The sequence below is a fragment of the Typopeltis vanoorti genome, chromosome 9 (assembly GCF_054136105.1).
Source record: "Typopeltis vanoorti isolate ZY-2024b chromosome 9, IOZ_Tvanoo_1.0, whole genome shotgun sequence".
NCBI lineage: Eukaryota > Metazoa > Arthropoda > Arachnida > Uropygi > Thelyphonidae > Typopeltis > Typopeltis vanoorti.
Genome location: NC_143557.1, coordinates 115,865,884 through 115,874,626, shown reverse-complemented (window position 1 = coordinate 115,874,626; position 8,743 = coordinate 115,865,884). Strand labels below are relative to the sequence as shown.

Genomic DNA, 8,743 nt, shown 5'->3' with positions numbered 1-8,743 from the left:
AAAATAATAAAATACGTAGGCTGTTCAATAAGTAATAAGACTATATTTATACAGAAAACAGATTACCTTTTAATCGTCATCATTTACATGGTCTTTTTCGAAGTAACTACTGTGAGACGCGATGCATTTGTCCCAACGTTGCATCCACTTCTTAAACACATGTGAGAGTTCGTTTTTTGAGAGTTCTTTCAAAACTGCCTCCGCAGCTTTTACACATGCTTTGTTGCTTTCGAAATGGCGGCCTCTTAGTGGTTTCTTGAGCTGAGGAAACAGCCAGAAATCGCACGGTGCGAGATCAGGACTGTATGGAGGGTGTGTTAGAATATCTGTGTTGTTCTTGTGCAAAATGTCCACTACACAACCAGCAATATGTGGCCTTGCATTATCGTGGTGCAATAAGAAGCCATTCTTCAGCAATGGGCGCTTCCTTTTGACTTGCTTGATGATAATCGCTGCTGTGTTGATCATTGTCTCCGTGATGGACGTTGAAGGTCTTCCCTCACGTTCAAGATCTTCCACATTTTGCCTTCCTTCCTTAAAAGTTTTATGCCAGCGAAAAACACTTGCCCTCGACATTGCTTCATCGCGGAAAGCTTCGCGTGTCATGTTAAAAGTGTCCGATGCCGATTTTTGCAAACGCACACAAAATTTAATCGCATAATGTTGTTCCAAGGACGCTTCCATTTCGAAGACTGGTCGCACCTCGTAGGCGCGCCGATGAGCACTTGCGTTTTAGTCACGTGACACTCTGGCACATCAGCCCGTATACGCCATCTATCAACCTCTTTTGTTAATACATACAGCAACATTTCTTTATTCCACAGAAATTAATATTGTGATGAGTGGTTTCGCCACAGTAAAATTAGTCTTATTACTTATTGAACAGCCCACGTAGAATCCAAAATAATAATAAAAGGAGAAAGCATTACTTACACTTTTTGTCCTATGGAAAGATGCAGTTCGTCGTTACGGTAAAGTGGCCTCTGATAGTAGGCGACAATTCTTCTTCTAAAATCTTCTAGTACACTTGTGCATTAACTGAACCTTTTGTGAAATGCAAGCGACCAACACCATAATACGACATCAGATAATCTGACATTTTTTTTTTGGTTAACAAAGGCTTCTTTTTAGGGCGCCTGGCTATCAATCCAGATCAAATGAATCCTCTCCTGAATCAAACCTTTAGGTCCCTTATTAAGGCTATTGGGCACAACGTCTGCTAAAAATAAGGCTAACTACTTGGCATCTGTTTTCTCTTCGACGACTAAGAAAAAGTGCCTCTCACTTGACCGCAAAGAGTTACATGCATCTTGCAATCATTCATCAGAAAGACATCACAAAAATTCTAAATAATGTTAGATATTAATTAGTCTCCTGGTTCTGATGGCATTCTTGTACTAAAACTTGTTCTCCAGAATTAATGTCCATCTTGTATCACCTATAACAGCCATTGTACTCATCGCAAATGCAAAATGCCTTTAGCATCCCTAAACACCGATGCCATGACCTTTCGCCAAAGAAGACAAAGTCGGCTGATGGAGCCGACTTTGTCTTCTTTGGCGCTGAACAACCAGTTTCTGTCCACTGTTTTGACTGTTGTTTGGATTCTGGTGTGTTATGGTGAATCCAAGTCTCATAAATCGACTGATAAAATCAGTTTTATTCTTGTTAAAAAGTTAAAACGCTCCAAGCACTGTCCAGAGATTTTCATGCGAGTGCGTTTTTGATCTGCTATGACCAAGCGTTGCACACATCTCGCCAAGCTTTTTCATTTGCAATTCTTCATGCAAATTTTATCCTACACGTTCTTTTGAAATGCCTGTAGTCTCAGCAATTTCACGCACTTTGACTCGCCGGTCATCCAATACCATATAGTGCACTTGATCAACGATTTCTGATGTGTTATCGGCAGCCCATTTCTTAATTGTCGAAAACGACGGAGAAGAGTGCCCATAAACTTTTATGAACTTCGAACGAATTTCTTTTTGGCGTTAAACCTTCTTTTACAAAGAATTTTATAACCGCACGATACTAAATTTTATCCATTTCAAGAGATACAGACAACACTTTTGCTTCAGACAGATATATATATATATATATATATTCAATGTATATATATATATATATATATATATATATATATATATATATATATATATATATATATATATATATATATATATATATATATATATATATATATATATATATATATATATATATATATATATATATATATATCACGATATATATATCACGATATATATATCACGATATATATATATATATATATATATATATCACGATATATATATCACGATATATATATATATATATATATATATATATATCGTGCGTGAGAGTCACATAAAAAATACACGCCGTTGTAGTTGGTTTGCTACGTAGTAGTTTGTAAGAAACAAGCACGCCTTTAGTATTTAAAATATAGGGTATGGAACAATTACTCTACTCTTCCAGGTTCTAGAAGTTATCGGAACTTATAAACGTAACACTCAGCGGCGACTCGTGACTTGAAATCGTGGGCGTGCTGCAACTTTCGAAATATACATACACACCGTAAGTACAGTGTATACGTGTTTGTATACGTGTAATTTTTGGACATTACAATTAAATCCTTTAATTGGAATGTCCAAATATATAAAGAGACGGAGTAAACACGATAAGCACTACGAACCCTCTACTACTGACGCAAACTGCATATAAACAACAGTAGAGCTGCGCGACGGACTGTGTCGCATTACGCTAATAGCTCGCATCTCACTATATCGTGCATATGCTTGCGCACGTAGCTATATAACACTTTGGTAAACTCAGTACTGCTAGCGTACTTCGCCCTCCTAAGTGCTAAAAAATGGATTTTTATTATTTTTTATACAAAATAAGAGAATTGTATAGGATTGTTGATGATAAAATTAAATATTACAAGCAAATATAAATAAATTAATAAATATATTTATATATCAAGAAAACTTGGGAGTGCTGCAGTTCCTCTGTGCCTATGCACGAGCCGCCCCTGGTAACACTACTAATGGACTATTTCAACCAAGAGTTGACACAGTTATACCCAATGTTATTTTATTCATACAGACGTGGCATCACCAATAAATCTGGTAGACACAAATGGGACAAATATCTCGCAAAACCTCTCTTTACATCTCAGTTAGCATACTAATTAGGAATTTCTTTGATGTGGTGAGTTTGCACTTAAAATTAAGTCGAACAACGAATTAGAAATAATAAAAGAAAACTTTTTTTTTCTCCCTGAAATAAAACAAACCATTTAGCACATTTTTCTCATGCCAGAGCTGTCTAAATCTATTGAGCACATTGAACCGATTTATCACTAAAGAAGGATAATTCCAAAAAAGGGAAATTTCTCAGGCAACGGACGTCAACACAGACCCTTCCCAATCTCTTTTTTTTTTTATATTGGAGCTCAAATGTTTCTTTTCTTTTTTATTTCCTTTTGCATGTGCACCTAGCGAACGAAAGTTTGCAAACCTATAATATATTAGTATCATTTGGGGGGGGGGGAGATACAATAAGCAAGGTGTGAGTCTCTAGGGAAATGAAATTCGAATTCCACTGTGACATAGATGTTGTGTGAGTCTTTAGTGGCTCATGTTTGAGAGGTTGGACAGCGGGTAGGCTATTAATTTAACCAGACTGCATGCGCATGTGAATCCTTATGAAGAGGTCGTAATTCCATGTAGCACATGGGATTAGGACCTCTAGATACTCTCAGAAATAAAGTGTCTAAGAATAGATAGATCCCAGAGAAAATAGATAGTGCTTATGATATGTCATCTCAATGGAGAGAGAGAGAGAGGGGGGCAATTTTATAAACATACTGCAAATACACCAAACTTGTATCTTCTTCCTTTTCTCATTTATTCCATCAAGTTATAAATGAAAAATTCGTAGCATAAGAAGGAAATACCTTGCAAAGGTAATTATTCAGCAATAAAGTATCGATAAGGTCAAAGAAAAACATGAATACAGACAACTAATTTGTTCTGTGATATTCTTATACACATATCTCTAACATGTGATCAGAAGATAAAAACAGGTAAATGCGTGCTCAGAAAAAAAAAAAAAAAAACACCTTAAACTCCGTTTCAACTTACTACAAACATAAAAATTTTCCTTGTGATTTGTGCATCCATCATCGCTCATAACGCGTTGTTACATCGCTAATATCGGCTGTCAATAACACCGAACTCACCACGCATGCGCAGTAATACTAACAATAGCCAGAGAATGTACGCAAACGTGTTATTATTTGAAGTAAGTGTGGCAGAAGTAGATCAAGTTTAAAATCATTGCTACAAATCGTAGCTCTCTCTCTCTCCCCTCCCTTTTTTTTGTATTGAAAGCAAAAGAACCATTTGTATCCTCAAAATTGCATCTGGCAAACAGAGCAGCTGATCAGACCAACGCTACTGCGCGTGACCGGTAAGTAATAGAAGGCGGAACTCGATAATAACATACTGAAGACGATAAGTTTCCTAAAGAGACTTTCTTATCCTAAAGCATAAGAAAACCGAGGTGTTCAAGTTTTACAACTTATTATCCATTCTTGACAATCTAAGTTCATCATAGCTGTCTCAACAACAAAAAATAATATAATAATAGCAATAATATTATTGCTCCAAAACCTTAACAAATTACCCCATATTTCAAAGCTTACTTTATATATATTTTAAAATACTTTATAATATTTTATTAAGATAAAATAATATTTTATTCAAAATTATAGTACTGAGGAAATAGCAACTGTTATTTAGATAAGATATTGCTCTAAAACCTTAACAAGTTACCCCATATTTCAAAGCTTACATTATATTTTATATATTTTTTAAATTACTTTATTATATTTTATCAAGATAAAATATTAAACTTTTCAAAATAAGCAATACTAATTATTTTTCTGAAATATCTTTAAAGATACAATAAAATTTTATTTAAAAATTCTAAATTTTAAAAATTAAAAAAATATTTTATGCAAAATCTCTATACAATTCAGTTAAATTAGCAAGAAACCTATGGGGGAAAAATGCAACAATTATATGAATACGTTTTTGTAATTTTCTTTTGTTTAAATTACCTGCTATGAAAAAAATTATAACAGAATTTTTAAGCTAGCTCATAAACTAGTCTATATAGCTACCTAATGCCACAATGCAAATAAAAAAATTATTTATCTCAATATGAATGAGTCGGGATTCCGTTTTCGATTTATAGTACTCGAGTATTGAGGAAATAGCGACCATAGAAATGTTATTTTAAATAACATAATATCAATATATATATATATATATATATATTGATATATATATATTTTTTGTTTTCAAACACGCTACTGTCTTTTTGTACTTGTTCTGTTATTACAATTTTAAGTCTCTGTAATTCTTTATATATTTTTCTGAAGACAAATATCATTATTATAAATTAGTATGAGATTTCAAATCATCGATATCCGTACAGCGCCCTCTGACGATAGCACTGAATTGTATTGCAAACCAAATATTATGCTTTGCATAGTATAATAAATTATTTTTTTCCCTTTAGTACTTTTGTTTAACTCCTTGCAATAATAATCTTCTGTTAGTGTTTCTATAAAGTGGAATTACTTGGGAGAAACCTTGTAGTTATTAACTTAACAGTGCACAACTTGGTCTTAATCAAATCGTTTTTTCCATCGGAAAACATTCGAATTCTTTATGGGAAGTTTGTAGAACGAACTTTAAGTTGTGATGAAGGTTAATGGTGACGTCACATGTCAGACAGTCAGGGCTGTTGATCGATAGAAGGTTGGAAGAAATACGGGTGTCTATGAGCGAGGAGAGCTTAGAATAGTTCGATAGAAGATAAATATGGAGTGCTTTTTTTTTTTTTTTTTTTTTCCTGGAAAAGAAAAATTCAAAGATTAAAAGTGAGTGATGCCAAATCCGACATCAACGAAAATTGACGTATTCTCTTTAATAACATAAATTTATAAAATGTAAATTTCTATATTATATTTTTAAATTATCTTATAAATACTATAATAAAGTTTAGAAATAAATTTATATTTAAATTTATCAAATTATACTGCGTTATAAATATTGTATTAATATTATAACGGTACTTGAATACAAAATAAATAAATAAATCCTCTAAAGCCTTCTGTTGTTCTAAAAGAGTTGGCACAATTCTCTTTTTATCCCTTTCTTTTGGAAATCGGTGTGTAGCTGAGTTTTCATGGCTGATGATTTCGCGAGATGTGTTAGGACGAGAGTACTGCCGACAGCTGCTGACATATCCTGTTTCTAACGCTAACTGGTATTATTATTTGAAATATGGTTAATTTTGCGAAGTTAAAAACCCGATTTCCGGGAGAAAACATCTTACCTGTTTAAGATGAAAATCGACTGACTTCCGGTTTCCTACAAGACTAAATAAAAATTTCTCTGGTGATGACTAGAAATTAACTTAGTATGGTCTTTCTTCTGGTAGTCAACCATTATGGAATAAGAATTGTTGATATAAATCAAATTGCACCCACTCCGTATTACGTAAAAAAGAAATTTAATAATTTACTAATCATATTCTACACTTTTAAAATTCAAATTCCATGACCGAACATATAAAATAAGAAGGGCGTATTTTTACTGTCGCAAAACTTAAGGTCTTCGATCAAAATATGAATTTGATTTTTTTCACTTAGTTATTTACTTCATTTATAATCCAATCTAATATTATGCGAAGAATCTTTATAAGAACTCGTCAAACAGAATGAGTTAATTAGTCTTATATACGGATGGGAAGATTTTTTTTCCCTTCTGGAAATTCTTTTTTTTTTTTTTTTTTATCTCGCCAAAAAGTCAAACCAGCCAAAAGACAACAAACAGAATACGCTGGCTTCATAACCTTAAATTGCTTCGCCTGTGTTCTTTCTAACCGAAGCCTTCGTTTACATAAGTAGGATATTTATGATAGTTCACCGCCTGATTCATAGGTGGCATTAGAATGGCGTAGTTCTTTTTTACTCTCGCCTTACTATTTCATTAGACGTGTGTCCATAAAATAATGCACGACAGTTTTCTGACTTTATAGATGGCGATTTTTTTGTCTCCCTCTAGTATTTGAAGGAGAAAAAAATTATTTTTCTAATTTTTCTTGTTTATCCAAGAAAAATATTTTTCGAAAGAGAAAAATTAGACATATGGCTAACATTAGGTACTCCATCATTTATTTCTGTTATTTTCTGTTTCTGTTATTTATTTATTTATTTATTTATTTCTATTGCTTATTATATATAAATATGTCAATGAATATGGTAATTATGTTCTTTCAATGAAAAAAAAAAAGTACATATTTCAGTTTATATAATATCCAACTTGATATCACCTTTATTAAGCGAATTATTATTTTTGACGTCATACAATGATATGCGGTCTATAATTAGTACAAATCATTATGATTATTTACAAAGGGTTAAAAACAAGATTTCAGAAACACGTTAATTATTCATTGCTTACTCGTATCTAACAGATAGAATTTTTTGAAATTCTCCTCCCCACAAAAAAAGCGAAATTATAAATCCAAATCTTTAACATAATATTTAAGAAATAAATGACAGTGACATTTCAACAGTCTCAGGAGAGTAGAATTGGATTTGTTCGCTCTTACGTTTCCGCTTAATCTTTCTTTCTCTCTCTCTCTCCCTCTCTTTTGGATCTACTTTCTTGTAAGTATTGAGATGAATGTGCAAATATCGACATGCATATCTTTCAATGCTTAGATTTGCATGTGTATACAATTCAATCTATTATTACTATCTATTTATTATCTAACAAGCCTGTGTCAAGCAGAGTGGCAAAGAAAGAAACTATATGTATAGAATATGTATAATAGGTAAAATAATTATATCTATAGAATATGAATGATCATATGTATTATATGTAAAGTAGTAACAGGTATATATGTATGTGTATGTAAATGTGTTTATATGTATATACATATATAAATATGGTATATGGAAATAGAATTCAGTTGTCAGATTAATTCACAACGTAAAATCCGAACCTGTATATGTTAAAACAAACCTTACATAGGCTTGTTTTTTTAAGTATCTCCTAACAAGAGATACTAACGTAGATCGAATCCCATGTGTAAGTGGAAATATACAACAAAAATATATGAATATCATATAATAGAAGGAAATATGATTTATGAAAATAGATATGTGACTGTTAACTTAAATTCATAATGTAGAATTGAATGGATACAAAAGATATGTTATATTAAAAGAAAAAAAAATACTGCTCAGCTCATGTTAAAAGGACTTTAGGAAGAAGCAGACACTGATTATGATGTTAAAAAATACGGAAGAATAAATTGTAAAAATATACATATTGCTAAGATATGAAAAAATGTAAATCAAAATGCCCAATAGAATAAGCATTCTATGTACATGTGTATATATATTGTAAATAATTGTACATATTTTTATTTTGAATGTACTCAGATGCTTTGGAGTGAATAAAATATAAGCAGAGTGGCGCAGTGGAAGCGTGCTGGGCCCATAACCCAGAGGTCCGTGGATCGAAACCACGCTCTGCTAAGATTTTTTTTTTTTTTGTAAACCATTTTATCCGTTGATTTTTAGGTATTTATTCTTAAACAAACATAAATAAAAATGTATTTCAGAAAAAATATAATAAAATGAAGTCATAAA

At 32.1% G+C, this 8,743-nt stretch overlaps 1 non-coding gene across 1 annotated transcript; it reads left to right on the top strand.

Moving 5' to 3' along the window:
- The first annotated feature begins 8,557 nt into the window (after positions 1-8,557).
- On the top strand, positions 8,558-8,629 carry TRNAM-CAU (transfer RNA methionine (anticodon CAU)). Its single transcript has one exon. It is a non-coding gene; the product is annotated as a tRNA-Met (tRNA).
- The last annotated feature ends 114 nt before the right edge of the window (positions 8,630-8,743 follow it).